Source organism: Anabrus simplex, chromosome 5 (genome assembly GCF_040414725.1).
Source record: "Anabrus simplex isolate iqAnaSimp1 chromosome 5, ASM4041472v1, whole genome shotgun sequence".
In the NCBI taxonomy this organism is placed as follows: domain Eukaryota; kingdom Metazoa; phylum Arthropoda; class Insecta; order Orthoptera; family Tettigoniidae; genus Anabrus; species Anabrus simplex.
In genome coordinates, this window is record NC_090269.1 from 369,050,945 (window position 1) to 369,075,045 (window position 24,101).

General features: G+C 42.8%; 1 protein-coding gene across 1 annotated transcript in view; it reads left to right on the forward strand.

The window, feature by feature from the left end:
- The first annotated feature begins 382 nt into the window (after positions 1-382).
- LOC136874928 (uncharacterized oxidoreductase YjmC) overlaps positions 383-24,101 on the forward strand; it is a 99,753-nt gene continuing 76,034 nt past the window's right edge. The window contains exon 1 of the mRNA XM_067148638.2: positions 383-520. The gene's annotated coding sequence lies outside the window, so the exon portion shown is untranslated. The remainder of the gene's footprint in view (positions 521-24,101) is intronic.

The following is a 24,101-nucleotide window of genomic DNA, read 5'->3' on the forward strand; positions in this document are numbered from 1 at the left end:
GGCTGCCTGCTCGTCTATTTCGACGTTCCGTTTTATTCTATGCCCACTAGATGGCAGACAGAGTAAACCGGATTTCTCTTGGGCGTCTATGGCTGAGATTTAATTAATTTTGTCGGGGTAAACACCAAATGTGTCACCAGATATCTTTTACATGTCGACATCGTACGACATGGAGTGTCGAATGGACTTTCCTCCGCCCTTCAAAAATCCGACTACCTCTGCCGGGTTTGAACCCGCTATCTTGGGATCCTATTATTAACATTAAGAGATGATTATCCTGCTGCCACAAGTCACCATTATCACTATTTCCACTTCTGGTTTGATGTTACAGAAATGTACCTAGACGACCTCAAGTCAGGTACCACGTCCGGTACCGCTACTCCTGAGGTCATCAAGGAGACCCCCAATACTGCTTGGGTGGACGGAAAGAACGCTCTAGGCCCCGTGGTGGGTAATTTCTGCATGGATTTGGCCATTAAAAAAGCCATCGACTGCAGCGTCAGTTGGGTGGTCTGTAAATGTAAGTATAATAATATACCCTATCCATCTAGTGCCTACAAACCAACCTTTTTGAATAAGCAGCCGACCTGAGTGGCGTAGTATTCGGTTAGTCCATGTTGTTCTTTTCCTAAGATAGCGGGGTCGATCGCATCTGAGGTCGGTGGCATTTTAGGGTCTTTAAATGGGACAATTCCGTTTCGTTTTGACTTTCATTACGTTAAAGAAGTGCCGCAGGACAAAATTCCGACATCCAGGCTTTTCATAATATTTATAGTAATTATTATTATTGTTATGATTGTTATTTAAAAAACAACCACAGATGGATAATTCTCAGAACGTTGTGAGCAAGATTCGGATCAATGGGAGTAACGGAGTCCCACTTCCATTTGAGAGGCTAGGGACTCCTTGGAAACAATTTAGCGAACGAAAAGGGATTTGACATGGAGCTACCAATATTAATGAGGCTTATAGAATAAAGAAAGTGGAACTGGATGAATCAGCAATGGGGATGGGTCTGGATGTGTTAGGAGTTACCGATATTCGAATCAGAGGACATAACGAGGAAGAGATAGGAGACTATAAAGCGTTTTTAACAGGTGTTAAAAAGCGAAGGGTAGAGTGTAGGGTAGGACTGTTCATCAGGAATGCTAATTCATGCAACATAATTCCTGTTAGGTACCGGTACGTAAATGAGCGATTGTTGTAGGTAGATTTAGCAGCCTGAGGAATTAGGGCGAGCACTGTCTCAGTCTACTCATCATGTGAGGGTGCAGACGGGAATGAAGCACTGAGTGGCATAGTAGTCAGGGTCCAGAGTAAGGATGCGATAGTGTTACTGGGCGATTTCAATGCGAGATTTGGAAACAGAACTGAAGAATATGACAAGGTGATGGGTACATCTGGGGAAGATATGGAGGCGAATATGAATGAGAAGCGTTTTCTGGACTTCTGGACTAGTATGGAATTAGCAGCTGTGATGTTTCAAACATCACAGAATGTGTGCAAACTTATCAAACTGTACAATTAATTTGTAATATATTTGTATTTAATTTGTGGTAGATCATTTACGATTATTATCCGTATATACAGGGTTTCTCGTCATCTATTTCACATTATCATCTCATTTCCTTGTATCACGGCAATAAGGAAATCTGAACGAGTTAAGTCTTGAGTAAGGTATTACAACATCACGCGTACGGTATTGTGATTTTTGGGCCCTCTCCATTATCATGTTTAGACGTGGCAAACTCGCCGTGGAAATTTGTGTTACTGGGAATTTGTTTCCCATTTGTCTTCTACTATTATTTTCTATGTGACTCGCTGTCACATTTTAAATTATAATAACCACTTCGCCTTTGAGCGCTAACCTTCTATTTATCAAATACTCCATTGTGTATGTCTTCAAATCTCCGGGTCAAGCGCTGGTTCGTTCCTGCTTTGTGCTGCTCCTTGCGGCAGCGGGTCTAACCTCGTTGGCGCCTGTGTCATACCCTTACGTGCGAGGCAAATGCAAACCTCACGGGCCATTTTGGAGGAGCCGAACCGGACGGGCGCCCTTTAGAAAAGCCGAGTTGGAAAGGTCACGGACCCCTTTGGAGGAGCCGAATCGATCGGGCGCCCATGGAGGAGCCACAAATCAGTTAGGTGACCTGAAGACGGAGTTAGGATATCATTATGACGTGTTAACCTAACCTTGCGGACGAACGCTAACCTAACCTCACACACACAGGCTCCCCATGAATGAGTCCAATCGGTTAGGCGACTAGTAGTTGAGGTTATGACGTGTTAAACTAAGCTCGCTACGAGGAACGCTAACCTCACCTCAGACGGGTTCCCCTTGGAGGAGCCGAACTAGTGAGGTGACTTGTAGGTGTGGTTAAAATGTGTGTTAACCTAACCTTGGGTACGAAGGGTAACCTAACCTCACACAGGCTCTTTGTCGTCTCCCCCTTGGAGTAGTGACGGAGCTGTGACGTAATAAGCGCGGGCGATTTAAAAATGCATGCTTATCTTTACACAACCGAAAGCGCAGGCCTCTCCTGACAGAGCTGTGACGTCACAGCGTGTGTGATTTGAAATGCGGACTGCTGGCTAAGGGTGCATGTCGTTCTAACCTAACTTGCGTCCATTCCTTGTCCCGTTTCTGTACAGTGTTGGGTTTGTGGTGAGATTAATCAGTTAAGATGGATTTTATAACCGGATGCCCTTTCTGACGTAAACGTCATCAGGGAAGATAATAAGATGAAATGAATGACATGATATATGATAGTAGGAAGGGAGAGGGTAAAATCCGGTAGTAGCACATAGCCTTCTCCTGTCGAATAGCATCGAGAGGTTTGCTCAAGGCTTTACGTATCCATCCGACGGATAAATAACCATCAACAGCGTTATATGCACTTACTCCATATGTGCACTGCGGAGCGGATTGGAATTTAATCAAGGCTTTTTGGGTATAGTCTAATCTCTAGTAATTAGAAATTGTATACCACCACCTACCTTACCCTGCCAGGCTGAATGGCTCAGACGGTTGAGACGCTGACCTTCCGTCGCAAACTTTGCAGGTTCACCTCACCTCATACACGACACTGTAGAGAAAAGGAACAAGGGTTGGAACTGCCAAGATCGATTTTTATATCCGGATGCCCTTCGTGACGTCAACCTCGTCAGGAAAGATAATAATATGAAATGAATGACATGATACATGATAGTAGGAAGGGAGAGGTTAAAGCCCGGCAGTAGCACATAGCCTTCTCCTGTCGAATAGCATCGAGAGGTTTGCTCAAGGCTGTACGTCTCCATCCGACGGACAAATAACTATAAACACTCCTCATCCTCCTCCTTTTCCTCCTCCTCTTCCTCCTATTCCTAAAACGCATTTCTACATATTTGAGCACCTGTGCCATAGTTGGCTCCGTTTCAGGCTTTGTACCACTTTTCAAATTTCGTAACAGAGCTGTGAATCAAACACATTTTACATACTTTATGTGTAGTTCTATAATAGCGGGACTGAGCATGTGTCATACCAAGGTCACACTGTTTTAACATGCAGCGATCACGTCCACATGGTTATGCATGTTTAGACTTGTTCGTTATCAAGTAAACTTGTTTTGAATGTAAATCACTCACTGATTAAATAACAATATTCATTACACTTACGATACGTATATAACAGATTATAAATACAGAATGCTGGCTATTGGTAGGTAGATGCCCTCGATAACAGTCAGTCACATCCTCCTATCTCCTCTCGCTCGAGGCACCCAAGCATAACCATCGCTCATCCCCCTTCCATCCACACCACATCCAGCTGGGGGCTTCAAAATAAATACACATTGAAGGGTGCTGCTATCTGTCCTAAAGTGGTAGCGAGCAACTTGGTAGCCTAGCCATACCTAGGCCGGAACAATACTCAAGCCTTTATATATGCTATAAGTGATAATATTTTCTTTAGTCTCTATGATAGTGTGCTAGAAATTAGAGCGTTTTATTCCATCATAACAAGAACATTAATCGTTGATGTACAAGGCTTTAAAGTGATCGGCAACAAATTTGTGCTTAAGGAGGTGGCTGTGTTGGATTGCACTGTGCTGCGGGCGCCAAAACTCGTCAGTTTAGTATTTAGCCCACCTTCCCCTTACTGTTTGCAAACAGATGAAGACAAAAAGCAGACAAAATGGATATTAAAAAATGGTCTGCGCTGAGAAGAAAAAGGAATACCTTATCGCTTCCTACTTATGATCATGAACGCTCATTTCTCAAGAGCAGATCTTGTTTTTAAAGGGTTGTGAAAAGAAGGAATGGTTGCATGAGTATCTGCCATCAACATGTGAAATTATCGACATGCATGAATTAGGATGTCCATCATTTAAAACTCTTCTAAAGAAGCATAGTGGAGAAACAATTAAAGAGTCTTCACGCCATGTGTGCATGCTCTTTAATTGGTTGTGTTGGCGTGCATGCTGGGAGGTGGACAACTTATGTAAATTGCAGTGTCGAAATGAGGACAGTGTGAAAGAAACATTTGTAAAGACATCGTGCCATTTCTATCTGATACTAAGTGTAACGCAGTTGAAAAGGCAATCGTAACGTTTAATGCTTGCAAAAAGAAACTAAACACTTTTGCTGAAGAAGAGTTGAATTCATTACCAAAGGAATTTTTGGTCAATGTAGCTGCGAATGCTGTAAAGAGGATTTGGGTTAAGTTGCCTCGTGAGTGGACGCAAGATCCTGTTTTGTCAGAATTTTAAACGTGTAGTTTACATCATGAACAAATGCGTTTAGCTAGGAGGCCTTCAGTGAAACCAAGCCGTACATGTCAACTCATTAAACTGTATCACGGACCTAAAACTAATGAGTTGTCTTCGCTTATAAACTCTTACCATGGCTGCGAAAACAGTAAGCAAGCTGTCGCAGAAAAAGGTGAAGAAACGTTCTGGGAGAAAGGTGAGGAAGCATGCTGGGCATGGACTTATCAATAAGGAGAATAATCTTCTTCCTTTTGATCTTCATCTACCTAGTTACCAGTACTATGGCCCTGAAACTCGACTTGACGTCCGCTTGGCATGTGGGGATGCTGGCATTAATGTTAGATGCTACCTGCAAAGAGTATGACATCGCTTATCGTCAAATCAAACCTGAACTAAGACGTGTAGCCGATTAAAATCTGCTTCGTAAAGCTATGCAGCGTGTGACCTTACCTAATGCTACAGTTGCCGGGAAGATAGCAGCACTTGTCGTTGCCGGTGCAATGAAATGAAAACTGGAACTGTGTGGTGACCTTGAACAGCGAAGACAGTAAAAACATATGTAAGAAAGGACAGAACAGATTTACTTGAAGAAAGAAAAATGTACATATACTAAAAATACGATTTGTGAAACATAATGCAGGTGTTGGCTGAATTTTTTATATTAATCCTACGCTACATCATATCCTAAATTAACTAGTAGTAATAATGTTGACTTGCAAGCTTAAACTTGTCGTATGCAGTAGAAGAAACGAGAGGTAGAGATTCTAGAATAAAAATCAAGTTTTAAAATACCTACATACTCTTTATTAATCCACGAATTGAAGTAGTACTCTAAACCACGCCATTTGATGTACAGTTTTTTTCCACAATGATGAATAACACGTTCGATTAAATAGTGATCAGGATATTTTGTTTTCTGCAGTTCTTCAATGTAGATAGACTTGTGTTTGCTGATGCGAACGAAATCACCTTTTTTTAAAGCGATGGCTGCGTGGATCAGCCATTTAGATTACAAGATGAATGGCATCTAAGTGTGGTGATTCTTAGTAACAAGCCGTGGCTTTGTGCCGATAGTGCTATGAGGTGTATCGTTGTAGGTTGACACGAATCTAGGTAGTAGTTCAATCTAACGATAAGAACCTTTTGCTGTAAATTCTCGCCACGATTGAAGCGTTCTACAACACTTGCCTTGAGATTGCTGTACGTAGAGTAATGATCAATGCCAAGTAACTTGAGGTAAGAAGAAACATCCTTGTTCTAAAACTCTTTACCTTGATCAGTTTGAACAAGACTTGGGCAGCGTTTTGATTATTCAACAATATGCTTAAATGCATCCTTGACTTGAGCTGCTGTCTTAGAACGCACAGGTTGTGCAAAAGCAAACTTAGAGTACACATCGATGACAGTAAGTAGATTCTTATACCCCTTATTGCTAGAGGCATATGGAATTTCTACTAAATCTCCTTGCCAGAGATCATCTCTTCCACGTGTAATAACGTGTCTGCGATAGTAGTTGCTACGAGCTGGTTTATGTAACTCGTGTGCGATGCTCATCTTTATGGGTGAGGTCTTATCTTGACAAGCCATTACAGAATAATACCTGCATGATGCAATCCCCTCTCTAGTTCTAGAATTTCTGATTCATGACCTGTGTGACCAGCTTGCGAAGCTCTTAGAAATTGTAATCATTCTACGAGTAAGTTAGGGTCATTCCAGTATCTTACGTCTACATACGGCAATAAAGGCTTGTAAGATAATATTAAGGCCACGTGCAGTCGGTTGACGTGACGGAAACAGCTTAGAAATAAACTCTCGATACTTGCGACTCTTATTTGCAATTACAGCTTCTGTCTTTTTGTAATTACGTCGTGTTGCGTCAGTAGCAAAAAGTATTGCTCTATATTTTTTAAGATCATCTTGTGAAATTATATCCTTGTCAGGTGTTCATGAGAAAAGTTGTTCTAAGAGACCTTTTGCAGGTTTATAGTTAACACCTTTTACGATGAGACTGTTGCCATTAATCTTAACATTTGAATTACCTATCCAGAAACAGTCGTCTTCATATCGAATACCATAGGTTGTGTCAGTTTGTCCTGTAAGGAGTTTTCTATATAAGGAGCAAAATTGGTCCATATGTATTTTGATTAAAAGTCTTAAACTGATGTGCAGTTATACCAGAACTAGGTAAGAGATGTGGCACTATGTCACTAACAGGCACAGTGTCTTGCTGCTGTGTAATCTTCATGGTAACTGAACAATAAATGAAACAACAAGTAACTGTCAGTTCATAAATCACTCTTGACGAGTGAAATCGCGTACAGAATGATGAAACAACGATATCCAGAAGTTATGAAGAATAAAACTAAAACTTTTGGATGAAAATAAGTTGTAGAGGCTGCACGAAAAGCTGCTCGAATGGAATACAATCCGCGAGTAGCCATTATTAAGACACTGCGCGCAGCAAGAGCGAGAAATTCTCCAAAGTGCAGAGCAATGTTTTGTAAACGTGCACGAATTATTCCTGTACCAAAACGAGGAGGATTTATTCCTGCACTGTTTGTTGGACTAGCAGCTTTAGGGTCTTTGCTGGGTGGTGCTAGTGCTGTAGCAAGAACTGTTAAGGCTGTAGAAGGAGCGAAGCAACAGTTGAAAGAGAGTGAACGCCATAACAAGACAATGGAGCCAATTTCATTACGAGGCAAAGGCGTACACGTGAAGCTAGCGCCATACAAAAAAGGGCTTGGCATCTACATATCACCAAAAAACGTCTGCTGAATGCACTGCCACATCGAGCTCTAATCCACGAAGAAGATTTTACGTTTGCAAAACATCTAGCAATTCATTATTTTCGCGGTGTGTATATGCGCGATGAACTACCAGCATGCCCACGTGAACGTCAGAGTGCTGTAATTAGACAACACTCGCGGACTTGGAACTCATTATGTTGCCTACGTAAAACGTAAATCTAAAGTATGGTATTTCGATAGCTAAGGAGACTTACCTCCTCCATTTTAGCTCATACCTATTTTCGGAAGCAGTGTAGACATTGTTTACAATAAAAACCGTGTGCAAAATTTCAATTCACACATGTGCGAACGATTATGTCTTATGTTCTTATATCAAACCCAGACAGTAAACAAAGAGCATCAGTGTGCACGTGATGACCAACGGTGAAAGAACGTTCGCTGTACGCTGATAGTGACCTGAAACAATCGTCTACTTTAACTCACCGATCGAACTCGGTCATAAGCCACATAGTCTTGGACTTATATCGTTTGAAAGCTACAATAAAATCTATCGTGTGTGTGATGGCGTAAACAAGTTCTATTACGATGAGTATGTGCTAACGCTACCGTCAGGCATTTATTCAGTAGACAATATTCATGACTACATTGAAAGTACGTTAATTGAACAGTTTAGTGACGAGATTTTTAGTAATACTAATTACAAATTCGCAATTACTGTGAGCAACATCTCACATAAATGTGTTATTAAGCCTTCATTCAAGATTGACTTCAAATCACAACCTGATTCGACTGGGCCATTGCTTGGATTTTCACCAAGAGAGCTCATACCGAACGTACGTTATAAGTCTGATCAACCTATGGCACTCTTCAATGATCATTATGTAAACATCACTTGTAATATTATTACAGACTTGTATAGTGATCAACAACTTTCACACGTGCTGCACGACTTTATTATTACAGAGGAAAGTCGTTATACTATTCGTGTGATATCGTCAGTAGTTCTTTATCATCCTGTGTCTGTAAAACACATTAGTACCATCACTCACAGGCTTGTGAATAAACGTAATCAGATCATTAATTTAGATCGACACACGCACGTAGCTTACAAACTTCATCTTAAACCAGTATGAAGAAAATCTATAAAACACGGTGTACATTCAGGAGACATACTACATGTTTGAGAAGACTCAACGAGTTAACAGATGACCATAAGCAGATTCACTTAGATTTAGGTTATACGCTCCTAGAACAAAATGGAAGAAAAGCTAGACGTTATGAACGCAGTAGAAACTCATGAAGTGAGCTTCATTCCTATCAACCTTTTACGTTTGGACTCAATAACTCTGATGAAATTCGCTTTATCATTAATCAGTAAGATGTATACACCCTACCACACGAAAGCTACCTCTATGTTGAAGGACGTCTAGATAAGGCAGATGGAAGTGGACCAAGCACATCTCAACTAAACAACCATGGTCTAACTTTTATCTTTTCTGAAGCGTGTTATTAAGTAAATAATGTGGAAATTGATAGATTGAAGAATGTTGGTATTACAAGTGCAATGAAACTCTACCATTCTTATAGTGATGAGGATAGTAATCTTTTAAGGATGGCAGGACGGTGTCCGAAAGCTAATAACAACTGGATGATTAATCAGGACGGTACTTTTCTGGTATGTCACCATTGCAACAATATTCTCGGCTTTGCTGATGATTTTAGACGTATTGTAATCAACGAAAAACAAGAGCTAATTCTTATCCGTAATTGAAGTGATTACAATTTAATTAAAGCAGCAGAATCACCAATAGACTCGAAAACTGCTCTTCATCGTGGAGGATTCCACATGTAATATTATCTGATCGAGAAAGCTTCGATTGCTCAAGATTGTAGAAAATGATATACCATTACCTATACGTTTTTGAAGTTGGAAGCATGAGTATTCTGTGTTACCACCTACAAACAAGCATGGCTGGGCTGTTAAAAGGTCACGTTTTAATGAAAATCCTATGCATAGTATCATATATTTTGAAAACTTAATTTCATAAACAATAAATATTGTTTAATTTGAAATTTTCAGGAGGCATTACAATTTTGGAGACATGCTACCTCTTCACAGTAAGACATTAAGGAGTACAGCAACCCTGTGGGCAGCATAAAAAAATCTGTAGTATAACCGGTAATAGTTTAATTTTGTAAATAATTACACAATAAATATTTGAATAACATTAAAATGTTCTTCTTATTGCATTCTCTTTGCCTCCTCACACCCATCAAATATTTTCCTAGTCGTCACCATTTTACTTTTATGAAAATGTAGGTTGAAGAACTTCTAGTTCTCATTTTATCACAACCGTTGCTCGTCTCTTACCACGCTCCTATCTAACCTCCCTTAGTCATTTTTTTCTTTTCGATGTCGACCGTACAGTATACCCTTGCTTCTAAACACATACATACAAATGCTTAAAATTAGCGCCTATGTCACCCGTCATGCATACATGCGTGCGACACCTATCCGACGGATGAAGAACAGCTTTTCATTTCTTTAGATAGATAGCGCCCCCGCAATCCTACTGTCTCCCACGGCTAACAGAGTGTGTGAGTAATCCGTTTTACAGTAACTTGCAAACTCGCCGTCAGAGTGTACCCCAAGCTGATGTACTTGCGCACAAAAAGTTACTTGAACATGCTATATCTTGCATAAGAAAGATAGAGTTCAAAGGAAATGTGTAAACACACGTATTCACGTGACAATCAGCTCTACTTTTAACAGAGGATCTGTTGTCGTTATTCTACTACCTCAGTAAGTCGTCCTAAGAGCACTGTGATGTCTCTAGCGGATATTTATTTACAGTAACTCCCGAAGACGCCGCATGAGTGCGCTGATATGTCTCCTCTCCCACACAGCTGAGCCAAGATCTAACCTGCAATGTTTGTGACAGAAGGCCAGCGTCTCAACCGTATGAGCCATTCAGCCTGGCAGGGTAAGGTAGGTGGTGGTATACAATTTCCAATTACTAGATTGTGTGCCAACCGTCTGAGCCATTCAGCCTGGCAGGGTAAGGTAGGTGGTGGTATACAATTTCTAATGACTAGATTGTGTACCCCAAAAAGCCTTGATTCAATTCCAATGAACTCCGCAGAGCTCATATGGAGTGAAGGCATATAACGCTGTTGATGGTTATTTGTCCGTCGGATGGATACGTAAAGCCTTGAGTAAACCTCTCGATGCTATTAGATAGGAGAAGGCTATGTGCTACTACCGGATTTTACTCTCTCCCTTCCTACTATCATATATCATGTCATTAATTTCATCTTATTATATTCACTGATGAGGTTGACGTCAGAAAAGGCATCCGGTTGTAAAAAAATCCATCTTAACAGATTCATCTCACCACAAACCCAACACTATAGAGAAACCGGACAAGGAATGGACGCAAGTTAGGTTATAACGTCATGCACCCTTAGCCAGCAGTCCGCATTTCAAATCACCCACGCTGTGACGTCATAGCTCTTGTCAGAAGAAGGCCTGCGCGTTCGGTTGTGTAAAGATAAACATACATTTTTAAATCGCCCGCGCTTATTACGTCACAGCTCCGCCACTACTCCAATGGGGAGACGACTAGGAGCCAGTGTGAGGTTAGGTTACCGTTCGTGGCCAAGGTTAGGTTAACACACGTGTCACCCACACCTACAAGTCACCTCACTACTTCGGCTCCTCCAAGGGAAACCCGTCTGAGGTTAGGTTAGCGTTCCTCGTAGCGAGGTTAGGTTAACACGTCGTAACCTCAACTTCCAGTCGCCTAACCGATTGGACTCCTTCATGGGGAGCCTGTGTGTGTTTGGTTAGCGTTCGTGCGCAAGGTTAAGTTAACACGTCATAATGACATCTTTAACCTCATCTCCAGGTCACCTAACCGATTTGTAGCTCCTCCACGGGTGCCCGATCGATTAGGCTCATCCAAAGGTGTCCGTAACCTTGCCGACTCGGCTCCTCCAAGGGGGCCGTCCGATTCGGCTCCTCCAAAGTGGCCCGTGAAGTTAACATTGCCCTCGTACGTAAGGGTATGACGTCATAACCTCACCTAGCGATCAAAAACACTCCAGGTTGGCCAGTGAGTTTAGCATTGCCCCCGTACGTATGCGCATGACGTCATAAATTCACCTAGGGGGGTCAAAAGCGCCCCAGATCATTCCCTGACCAATTGGGCCCCTCCAATGGAGTCTATGAGGTTAGGCTTGCTCTCGTACGCAAGGTTATGACGTTATTCCGCGTTCAATGGTTTAGAACCTATATTGCCTTACTACTCAACTAGGGGCCAATGACCTCGCGTTACAGTGTACTTTGCCTTACTACTCAACTAGGGGTCATTGACCTCGTGGGAAAATGCTGACTCAGCGCCCGTTGTTTTAGAACATACCTACATAGCTCACGTACTCCCGTGTTTAATAAAAAACATATTTTCGGTAAAAATGAAGTTAAAACAGGTAGTCTGTACTTCGCTGAAAGTGCGTAAAGAGTGATCTTACCCTGTGCGGAATGCATACCTTTAAATCAGCTGACGGGACATTTGGCTAGAAGATGGCGGAACCAATCAGAATGAAGCACTCGTTGACCGCACTGTACTTATAGAGTCACTGTAGTATACGGTAGACGTGAGTTCATTAACCAAGGTGACGACTGTTTTCCTTATGTAATGCCATGTATGGTGTAACCTAGAATTTGATCTGCTATAACAAGGATGATTAATATCGGAGATTAAGATTTGTAGATTCCCCGTAGACAATATGTAGAACTTGCAATAATTTTACCATAGGTTAAAACCACGTGAATGTGTAAGCGTCTGTTGAAATATGGTTGGAAGGCAGGGATGAAAATAATGACTTCATAGAGTAATGTTAGTAAGGCCGGACTGGATGAAAGCAGTAATTGCACCTATCTATAAGCAATGGAACAGGAAGGATTGCAACAACTCCTGAGATATTTCATTTACCAGTATACCAGGCAAGGTGTTCACTGGCATTTTAGAAGGGAGGTTGTAATCTATGGTTGAGTAGTAGTTTCTGATCACAGAGGGGCTGTCAGGATCAGATTTTCAGTATGCGTCAAGTAAGTGAAATAATGCTATGAGAGGAATAGGCAATTAACTTATGTAATTGACGATTGGTCTGCAGTGAGAACTGATGGTAGGATCAGTTCTTTGTTCAAGGTACTTACAGGAGTTAGACAAGGCTGTAATCTTTCACCTTTGTTGTTCATAGTTTACATTGATTATTCACTAAAATGTATAAAATGGAAGAGTGACTTTTTTTTTTAAATTTGCTTTACGTCGCACCGATACAGATAAGTCTTATGGCGACGATGGGATAGTAGTGGGAAGGAAGCGGCCATGGCTTTAATTAAGGTACAGCCCCAGCATTTGCCTGGTGTGAAAATGGGGAACTCGAAAGGCTGAATGGACCCCGTTCCAGCCCTCGTATCACTTTTCAGATTTCGCGGCAGGTCCGGGAATCGAACCCGGGCCTCCGAGGGTGGCAGCTAATCACAATAACCACTACACCATAGAGGCGGACAAGAATTCAGCTACCGGACGAAAATATATTTAATCCGATCTGTTTTCAGACCAACTTTGCTGTATGGGAGTGAAAGCTGGGTGGACTCAGGATATCTTACTCATAAGTTAGAAGCAACAAACATGAACGTAACAAGAATTATTGTTCGTACAAACAGGTGGGGAGAGTGGGAGGAAGGTACTCGGAATGAAGAGACAAAGGCTAAGTTAGGAATGAACTCGCGAAGCTGTAGTCATAAAGCGGCTTCGATGGTGGAGTCGTGTGAGGCGATTTGAGGAGGATAAGTGACCTAGGACAATAATCGACTCGGTCTTGGAAGGGAAGAGAATTAGAGGGAAACCCGGATGACGATGGTTAGAGTCGGTTTCTGCTGATTCAAAGATGAAGAGGTATAAAACTAAATGAGGCCACAAGAGCTATTGTAGTTACGAGTAGAAGATTGTAGAGGCGCTTATTACATTTACAGAGACTTACAGACTGAGCGTTGAAAGTAGGGATACCAGAATGCGGACATGTTCGTATTTCTCTTAATGCTCGAATTTTTTATTTTTGGAAAATAAGATCTTTTAATTTTTGTTTTCATCTCGTATCGTCAACAAGTTACATATTTTTTACAACGTTTACTGAATTACACCGTTTGTTATTCGCTTGCAAGCGATCTGTCATTATGCTAATAAAACCGAAATATCGATTCCCATTGCTTATAATCGATGCCTCGATCCTTTTAGCTAACTTAGAGATAGTTGCGATAGTTCTCCGGTTTTCACTTAACAATTTCTGTTTGTGCGATACACGTGTAGACTCGAGCGAACTATAGTAGTGTTCTCCAGCTGGATCTTCATTAAATTACATATACCCCACCCAATGAACCAAGCTAGAAGAAATTGTGCAAGTACGCTGAGTCGTGTAATAGTTAAGAACAATTCAGTGAATTACTTATAATTGCACAGTTCTTCTTTGCAGTGACAGTCCAGAACGCTTTTGTTGAGAGGTTTTTCTCTTTAATACAGCCACAAAGGACAAAGGAGAGATATAGATTGACAGTTGATTCTATAAGAGGGATTGCGATGGTAAAATTTAATATTAGACATGTGAATTGTATAAACTATTTTCAATATTTTTGTAAACAAAAGGAACTGTTAAAAAAAGATTCTGTCCAGTAGCATGGGATCTAAAGTGGTGTAGGTATGTTTCGATGTGTGTAATATTTTTTATTTTGTTTGTTTCTTATGTAAATATCGCTATTTGACAATATAAATTTGAACTAGTGACGTTTCATTCGGGATTCGGCTGCCCTAGAGCGTGTTGAATCAATCCCGTTGAGGGTGTCCTCATTTTGGTGTTTCAGATTATGGTAACCCTAGCTGAGAGGCACAGCAGTCTACAGGTAAAGTGTATGCATACAAGTATTATTATTATTATTATTATTATTACTATTATTATTATTATTATTATTATTATACAGTATTCAAACAGGCAGCTGCAGACAGATAATCTTCTTCTTCTCCTTCTTCTTCTTAATCTGTTTACCCTCCAGGTTCGGTTTTTTCCTCAGACTCAGCGAGGGATCCCACCTCTACCGCCTCAAGGGCAGTGTCCTGGAGCTTCAGACTCTGGGTCGGGGGATACATCTGGGGAGGATGACCAGTCCTTCGCCCAGGCGGCCTCACCTGCTATGCTGAACAGGGGCCTTGTGGGGGGATGGGAAGATTGGAAGCAATAGACAAGGAAGTGGGAAGGAAGCGGCTGTGGCCTTAAATTAGGTACCATCCCGGCATTTGCGTGGAAGAGAAGTGGGAAACCACGGAAAACCACTTCCAGGATGTCTGAGGTGGGAATCGAACCCACCTCTACTCAGTTGACCTCCCGAGGCTGAGTGGACCCCGTTCCAGCCCTCGTACCACTTTCCAAATTTCGTGGCAGAGCCGGGAATCGAACCCGGGCCTCCGGGGGTGGCAGCTAATCACACTAACCACTACACCATAGAGGTGGACTAGACGGATAATTCTAGCCGTTAATTATTGTACATCTCCTGACACAAAAAGTGACTGACTGAAGTTTAACTACGTCCCCAGCTCTCTATTACAAGCACGAGCGAAAGGAATAAAGGGCATTATCATAGAGATTCCTTGGGTGGTATATATAATACAGAGTTATCTCTGCGTTTAAAAGGAGTGGAATGTTGCAACAAATCGCAGTAGGTTCCAGGCAATAAGAAAAGCAGCACATAATGAAGTATTTCAACCGTTGGTATATTATGAACATTAATACTGTTAACCTTTTCATACCCAAGTTTCTTTCAGCCTTATGCATGCCCCATACCAGATTTTTCTGGACGTTTCGACAGTGGTTGTAATAGGCCATAAATACTTTGTATTTACACAGCTACTGAAAAGTCATGTAACGACAATATTGGCAATAGGTTTCTCCTATCACTTTTCCCAAAACTTGAAAGAACTTGGTGTGATAAATGTCGACAGCTTGTTTCACTGAAACTTATCTCCACTATATTAATAAAAAATCAGATACATCATCACTGCCTAAAATTTCTAAAATATAAATAATATTTCGTTATGCTTTCTTTACACTCCCGTGCACCCATCTCAGAAGACAGCTGTGAAAGAAGAACACAAGGCACATAATTATCGTCAAAAATGGTAAGGCGATGTACGAATCGTCCGTCGTCTGAACAAAGCATGTCAACAGCGTTGGACTGAACTCGGAAGTGAACAAGAGCGCACTGCTTTAAATCCGAATTAACTCGTGTTTGGGATGTTGAAATCCGAGTTAACTCGAGCATGGAATGGAAAAGGTTAAACAAATTTCGACATCTAATTTGCTGGGCTGAGTGGTTCAGATGGTTGAGGCGCTGGCCTTCTGACCCCAACTTGGCAGGTTAGATCCTGGCTCAGTACGGTGGTATTTGCAGGTGGTCAAATACGTCAGCCTCGTGTCTGTAGATTAACTGGCACGTAAAAGAACTCATGCGTGACTAAATTCCATTACCTCAGTGTCTCCGAAAACCATAAAAGTAGTTAGTGGGACATAAAGCAAATAGCATTATTATTATTATTATTATTATTATTATTATTATTATTATTATTATTATTATTATTATTATTATTATTATTATTACATTTAATTCTGAAGTTGTGAAACATTTCCTCACGCCCAAGTCTAAACGAGCAGAACGTAGAATCACCAATCACTTTAACGCTCTGAACATTCAACAAAGACTTGTTGGTTAGCGCTGGGAGATAACATAACGCTTATCTTAAACACGGCAGATTAAGTTACGCAAGCAATCCGCTGATAAATGTCGAAGTTCCCCGGCTCAGATAAAACAACTTCCAGCCTGCTATGTGGATACTGGGAGTGTAGTACCTCTCACTGACTTACTGTGCTCGTAATTTTCCACTGTTGTTCTCACAATTTCAGTTTAACTATTTATTGTTTAATTTGCCGCCTCCTTAAGATGGTTGACAGCGGCTATGAGGCGCAGCTTTTCATGTGATCAAGGTGGTTGGATCGAATCTTTGACTCTCCCAAGACATCACAATTTGTAAGCGTGGTGTGTCAGCTACAACATCCAAGGTTGAATCTGAAACTGCTTCTGCATCCCTGTGGATGGGGGTCGCAGAATAACACACATGGTATCACCTGCCTGTTGAAAAATGCGTCTGAAAGGGGTCCCTGGGCTCTCAACTTGAAAGCGTGGTTTTCCGACCACGGGGCCCTTATCTGAGTACTGGCCCTTACTTGTGCCAGGCTACTCGCTTTCATCTATCCTATCCGACCTCCCTTGGTATTAGCCGGTACTAGGCGTGGTCATTTCCTTTCTTGCTGATACCTCCATTTTCCTCTGATTAGTGTTAATAAATAATGGTTCAGGTCTGACTCCTTGGCGGAATGGTCATCATTGAGGCCTTCGGTTCAGAGGGTCTGGCGTTCGATTCCCAGCCGGGTCGGGGATTTTAATCGCGTTTCATTAATTCTTCTGGTTCGGAGATTGGGTGTTTGTGTTTGACCCGACATTTTCTTCTTTATATTCAGACAACACACCACGCTACATCTCTCCGTATAGAGTTGGCGTCAGGAATGGCATCCGGCCGTAAAACAGGGCCCAAACCAACATGTCCGACACAGTTCGCATTCGCGACTCCACAGGTGTGGGAAGAGCGGTAGAAGAAGAAGAAGAAGAAGAAGAAGAAGAAGAAGAAGATGATAGGATGGTTGTCTAGTTGCACTTCCTCTTAAAACAGTAATCACTAACATCTACACCTCACCCAATTCAACAGAATATGGACTGTGGGAGAGTTTCCAGCTCAGTGGTCTGACGGGGTTGTGATACCAATTTCCAAGTCAGGTAAAGATTCAAAGCTGCTAGTCCGCTACTAGCCAATACGCCTAATGAATGGCCCCGCTAAGCTGTTCTAAAGGATGGTGAACTGACGTGTAGGCATTGGAGGAGAAAAGTCTTTCATTGGTCTGCCATCGATGATACGTTCAGACTAGAAATCGCCAGTCAGAAGATCTTTCTTCGGAGGAAGCACTTGATCATCGTGTTCTTTGACCTCCAAAAGGCTTTCAGTATTACCTGGTGGTATGGAATTAACTCCACCCTACACCAGAGGGTATTTGTTGGAAATATGCCGACGTTTGTTGAGAACTTCACGACCCTCCGGCTATTTCGAGTCCGAGCAGGGAGGGCATATTCTCAATATTACGTTGAAGAAAATGGAGTATCTCGGGGATCTGTGTTGAGTGTCATACTGTTCGCAATAGCTATCAACGTCATAGTTGCCGCTGCTGTGCCCGTAGTCGTTCCATCGTTGCTTGCAAACAATTTAGCTCTACAGTTCAGCTGAGGAAGGATGGTGGTTTCTGAGAGACAGCCGTTATACGAGTTGACTGATGGGCTCCACAATACGAAAAGTTCTACGAAAGTTCTACAAAGGGCACTAGGAAAGTTTTGCAATGTTAGGGAACGCTTTAGACTTTTTCAAAATAATTCCCACCACACTCAATACACTTCTCCATACGTCAAAACCAGTCACTGAAACAATTCTGCCACTTCTCTTCGGTTACATTTTCACACTCTTGATCCCATGCTGCCAGAAGCTACTCATCGGATGCAAAACGCCGCCCTTTTAGCTTCATCTTCACTTCTGGGAAGAGTGCGAAGTCACATGGGGCAAGATCAGGACTGTATGGAGGGTGATCAAGCACAGTCAACCCTGATCTGGCAAGAAAATCCATTGTTACATTAGCACGATGTGCTCGAGCACTGTCGTGATGCAAGAGCCAAGTGTTGAGCCGTGACATTGGACGGAGCTGCTTGAGAGCCTGGATGACCTGAGGCAGACAAGTCTCACTGTACCACTTCGCAGTAACTGTCCTTTGTGTTTCTAGCACAAACCGCGTGAGGATGCCCCGTTTAGTGAAGAATACTGCAATCATCCTTTTCTTCACTGACCTTGACTTTCGCACAGTCACAGGACTACCCTCATCTTCAAACAGCCACACCTTGTTCTGGGATTTTGTTGGGACATCGTAATAATAAAGCCAAGTTTCGTCACCTGTAACGATGCCATTGACGTTACGTGAAGTCCCATTTTCAAACTGTTTTAGCCGATATTTCAACCGCCTCTCTTGCTGCAGCATTCCCTCACAGCTTCAATGTTTTCCTCAGTCACTGATTCAGACGGTCGCCCAGAACGAGGATCGTCTTCAACCCCAAAATTTCCCCTCTGGAACTCTTTGTGCCAGCGGAAAATTGTTGTCCGATGTGGGCAGTCTTTTCCCAGCACAGGAGTCATTTCCTCCAGGCACTGGTCAAGCAAAATTGTAGCGGATAATTGCGCGATATTCACCTTTTGACCACACTGACATTTTAACTTGCTTTCAATCCCACTGCTTGGTAACAACTGGTGTGAAGGTCACGCCTTGCTGTCTTCTAGACCGGTTTTCACCCCTCTTTTCATCCCTCACCATAACAGGAGTGTCCAGCCAACCTTTTTTTGCGTATTGCAAAACTTTTCGAGTGTCCTTTCTACATTTCTCCTGACTCGGAGCTCCACTTGCGAAACAGTGTTCTACCAGTGGTTGCCTGCATAAAAAGGCTTAACATGCTTAGTCCCATAAAAGGTTTTCACGGCCACCAGAACAAAAAATCACAGGAAAATGAAAGCAGAGTCTTAAGGTAAGGTAAGGGTGTATTCTGCCCGAAGGCAGATCCGAACCTCAGAAGAGGTGTGCCTGAGCCGGAGTTTACGTACTGTAGGGTGGCCAGTTCCTTTCCGCTCCTCCATTCCCTTAACTCCACCAACAGCGCGTGGCAACCCATGCAAATCTTGACCACGCCCAATATTGCTTAACTTCGGAGTTCTCACGGGATCCGGTGTTTCAACACGGCTACGGCTGTTAGCAGAGTCTTAAGAGGGGCGTGCAAATCCAACTGACGAGCCCAAATGGCACGTCTGGGCGAAATTCTGAAAACGCACACGGTTTAACCAGCAAAAGCTGGAACCTGTGATTTTTAACATGCTTAAGTTTCTCAGCGGCATTTCGTGTGTTTGTGTGTGTGTGTGGGGGGGGGGGTTGACTGTGCGGTGTCGCATTAATAATGCTATTGGCTTTACGTCCCACTAACTATTTTTACGGTTTTCGGAGACGCTGAGAAGCCGGAAATTAGTCCCGCAGGAGTTCTTTACCGTGCCAGTAAAGCACTTTCATATTCCACCGAACTGAACAATAACCGAACCTGCCAAGTTGGGGTCAGAAGGCCAGCGCCTCGGTCGTCTGAGCCACTCAGCCCGACAGTTTGTGTCGTGAATTAGCTGTGGCGATAGGGAGTTGTCTTGTTTAGACTCCTAGACCTACGTGCCTAATTTCGCGACTGGATATGTGGTTACATCTCCCAGTAGATCTAAGGTAAACATGAAAGTCTCTGTCCATGATATTTCCATGACTTCGTTCACCAATATTCGGACGCGCGACTTAACTACTCGGTGGTTCTGTGGGGAGAATGACGGATACTCGTTCGTTTCTGATATCAGCACCAATATATCTGGCTCCATAGCTAAATGGATAGCATGCTGGCCATTGGTCACAGGGGTCCCGGGTTCGATTTCCGGCAGGGTCGGGAAATGTAATCATAATTGGTTAATTCCGCTGACACGGAGTCTGGGTGTATGTGCCGTCGTCATCATCATTTCATCTTCATCACCACGCGCAGGTCGCCTACGGGAGTCAAATCAAAAAAATACCTGCACCAGGCATCTCCGGATACCACACGCCATTATTATCAGCACCAATATCTCGCTAGCTACCATCTGTTGTGTATATACTTCGGAGCTATTCGCCATCCTAGAAGCTCTGCCGTTTGCGCATGAGGCACGAGCAAAGCTATTTTCCAACGTGTATAATTTTTTCACGTTGTCTGCAGTCTATTGATACTTAGAACTCTTGGAAGATTTTGAGTGGACTACAATGAGGCTATTTAGTGGTTGGTGAATTTAGATTTAAATTTATGAACTCTCCATGAATTTGTTTGATTGTTTAGTGTTTTACCCAGCTCGATAGCTGCAGTCAGGAGCGTAACGAACGTGGTACAGGCCCACCTGCCAAGATTAAAATTCGGGCCCCCCTCAAATAAAATGTAAAACCTATGAATAACTAATATAAATTTAATTACAGCTTGTAGTGTAGAAATAATGTAATGTATCGTTAAATTATGTAAACAAATGGATTATTCACAACGAGAGTATTATTAAAAATAGTGTTTAATAGGTTGTATTTGACTGCCTCCATAGTTTTTTCTTGCTATTTGTTTTACGTCGCACCGACACAGATAGGTCTTATGGCGACGATGAGACAGGAAAGGCCTAGGAATTGGAAGGAAGCGTCCGTGGCCTTTGTTAAGGTACAGCCCCAGCATTTGCCTGGTGTGAAAATGGGAAACCACGGAAAACCATCTTCAGGGCTGCCGACAGTGGGGTTCGAGCCCACTATCTCCCGAATACCGGATATTGGCCGCACTTAGGCGACTGCAGCTATCGATATCGGCCCCCCATAGTTTAACAGGTAAGCTCTGAATTTTCGACTATACGCCACGTAGTTTTTCGTACTTAAAATTGGTACCATTTTTTCAGTAGACCCTAACTACAGAACTATACTGCATAACCGATACCGAATTCTCAGTTATGATCATTGGGGCTGATGACCATGGTGTAGTGGTTAGTATGATTAGCTGCCACATCCGGAGGCTCGGGTTCGATTCCCGGCTCTGCCACGAAATTTGAAACGTGGTACGAGGTGTGGAACGGGATCTACTCAGCCTCGAGAGGTCAACTGAGTACAAGTAGGTTCGATTCCCACCTCAGCCACCCTCGAAGTAGTTTTCCGTGGTTTCCCACTTCTCCAGTCAAATGCCTGGATGGTATCTAACTTAAGGCCACGGCCGCTTCCTTCCCTCATTCTTGTCTATCCCTTCCTGTCTTCCCATCCCCCGCAAGGCCCCTGTTCTGCATAGCAGATGACGCCGCCTGGGAGAGGTACTGGTCATCCTCCCCAGTTGTATCCCCCGACCCGGCGTCTGAAGCTCCAGGACACTGCCCTTGAGGCGGTGGAGGTGGGATCCCTCGCTGAGTCCGAGGGAAAAACAGACCCTGGGGAGTAAACAGATTGAGAAGAAGAAGAAGACCTAGATGTTAGGCCCCTTTAAACAAGCAACAAGTTATAATCATTTATTCGATTACAACACAGAAAAATATATGAACAAAAGTAAATCAAAAACTGTTCACATAAAGCAGGGCTTCTCAGAGTGCACGGCGTAAAAGACGACTTCGCTTGGTTGACCAGAGTGTAGACCCCCCCACTCCTCGATTTGGAGCAATAGCGCTGTTTCTCTCTTTTCCCACGCCTTTCTCGCTCGCTCCGCCTGTCTCCCTCTTCATTACTTGCTCCGTAGCGCTCCAAATCCGAGCCGAGTTGAGTCGAGCTTAGCCGAGTTGCACAGAGACGAAGCGTTGGTCCGAACCGAGCCGAATGGGACCGATGCACTGTGCACAGGAACTCTGCGCTTCAATTTGCACGCGTGAGATTTTGGGCGTTTGAGAGGCCCTGACATAAAGTTTGAAAAATATCAAACGGCACAACTGATAAGCCTACTTATTACCTTCTCGCAAAGAGAGCTCGTTCGAAATCGAGCTGATTGTTGTCTTAACACACACTTCCTTTTGGCATTATACAATGTTGTCGAATCATGTGTGATAAAAATGAAATGTTCAGCAAATTGTGTGCATAGTACGATCTCAGATGCACTACACATCAAATAAGTAACATTTTAAAACTAATCTATGATATTTTGGTATCAGTTTTCATTGCTGGAATTATTTTTAAGTAATTTGGTGCAGGTTTTTTGTGAGGAGCCTGTTGCGGTGTTGCGGCGTGTAACGGCGAGGGCAAACATTGTTTATAGCTATGCCGCGTCATTCTAAACACAATTGCAGTATAATAACTGCTACTAGATGCAAGCAAGTGGCAATTATTCCTCTACGTACAAACTGTAGGACAAACTATTTCGAATGATTCTGCAAAACCGCCCTGACATTTCCATTTAAAATGGCATTAGGCTATTTATTTATTTATCTTCTTCTTTTACATCCGTTTATCCTCCAGGGTAGTTTTTTCTCCCGACTACGCGAGGGATCCCACCTCTACCGCTTCAAGGACCGTGTCCTGGAGCCTGAGACTTTGGGTCGGGGATACAACTGGAGAGGAGGACCACTTCCTCCCCAGGCGGCCTCATCTGCTATGCTGAGCAGGGACCTTGTGGTGGGATGAGCAGACTGGAAGGGATAGGCAAGGAAGATGGAAGGAAGCGGCCGTGGCCTTTAAGTTAGGTGCCATCCCGGCATTTGCGTGGAGAAGTGGAAACCCACGGAAAAGCACTTCGAGGATGGCTCAGGTGGGAATCGAACCCTCCTCTACTCAGTTGACCTCCAGAGGCTGAGTGGACCCCGTTCCAACCCTCGTACCACTTTTCAAATTTCGTGGCAGAGCCGGGAATCGAACCCGGGCCTCCGAGGGGTGGCAGCTAATCACTACACCACAGAGGCGGACTTTATTTATTTATTTATTTATTTATTTATTTATTTATTTATTTATTTATTTATTTATTTATTTATTTATTTATTTATTTATTATTTATTTTGCGAGAAGTCTGTGGGGCCCCGTAAAGGCCCAGGCCCGCCTGCAGTGCACCTTACGCCCCTGGCTGCAGTCGCTTAAGTGCGGGCAGTATCCAGTATTCGGGAGATAGTGGGTTCGAACCCCACTGTTGGCAGCCTTGAAGACAGATTTCCGTGGTTTTCTATTTTCATACTTTAATTAAGGCCACGGATGATTCCTTTCCACTCCCAGCCCTTTCCTGTCTCATCGTCGCCATAAGATCTATCCGTGTCTCTGCGACGTAAAGCAACTTGTAAAACTTATATGTAACTTATAACTACAGCCTGGAAGTTCAGCATTTAATTTTACTAAAATAGGCAGGCAAATACGCACTTAATATTTAGGAAATAGGCAGTACACTAAATAAAATAAGGCCGGGCTGAGTGGCTCAGACGGTTGAGGCGCTGGCCTTCTGACCCCAGCGTGGCAGGTTCGATCCTGGCTCAGTCCGGTGGTATTTGAAGGTGCTTAAATACTTCAGCCTCGTGTCGGTAGATTTACTGGCACGTAAAAGAACTCCCGCGGGACTAAATTCCGGCACCTCGACGTCTCCGAAAACCGAAAAGTAGTTAGTGGGACGTAAAGCAAATAACATTATTATTATTATTATTATTATTATTATTATTATTATTATTATTAATTAAAATAGGCATTTATAATGACCGAAATGGGCACTAAAATAATAAAGATGCTTTAATGTAAGCTACGAAACACACACCTGCATCACATTTTAGATCTTAATCTTACATCCCCCTGTGGGTGGGGATTATAGAATAACGTCAACGGTGTCCCCTGTCTG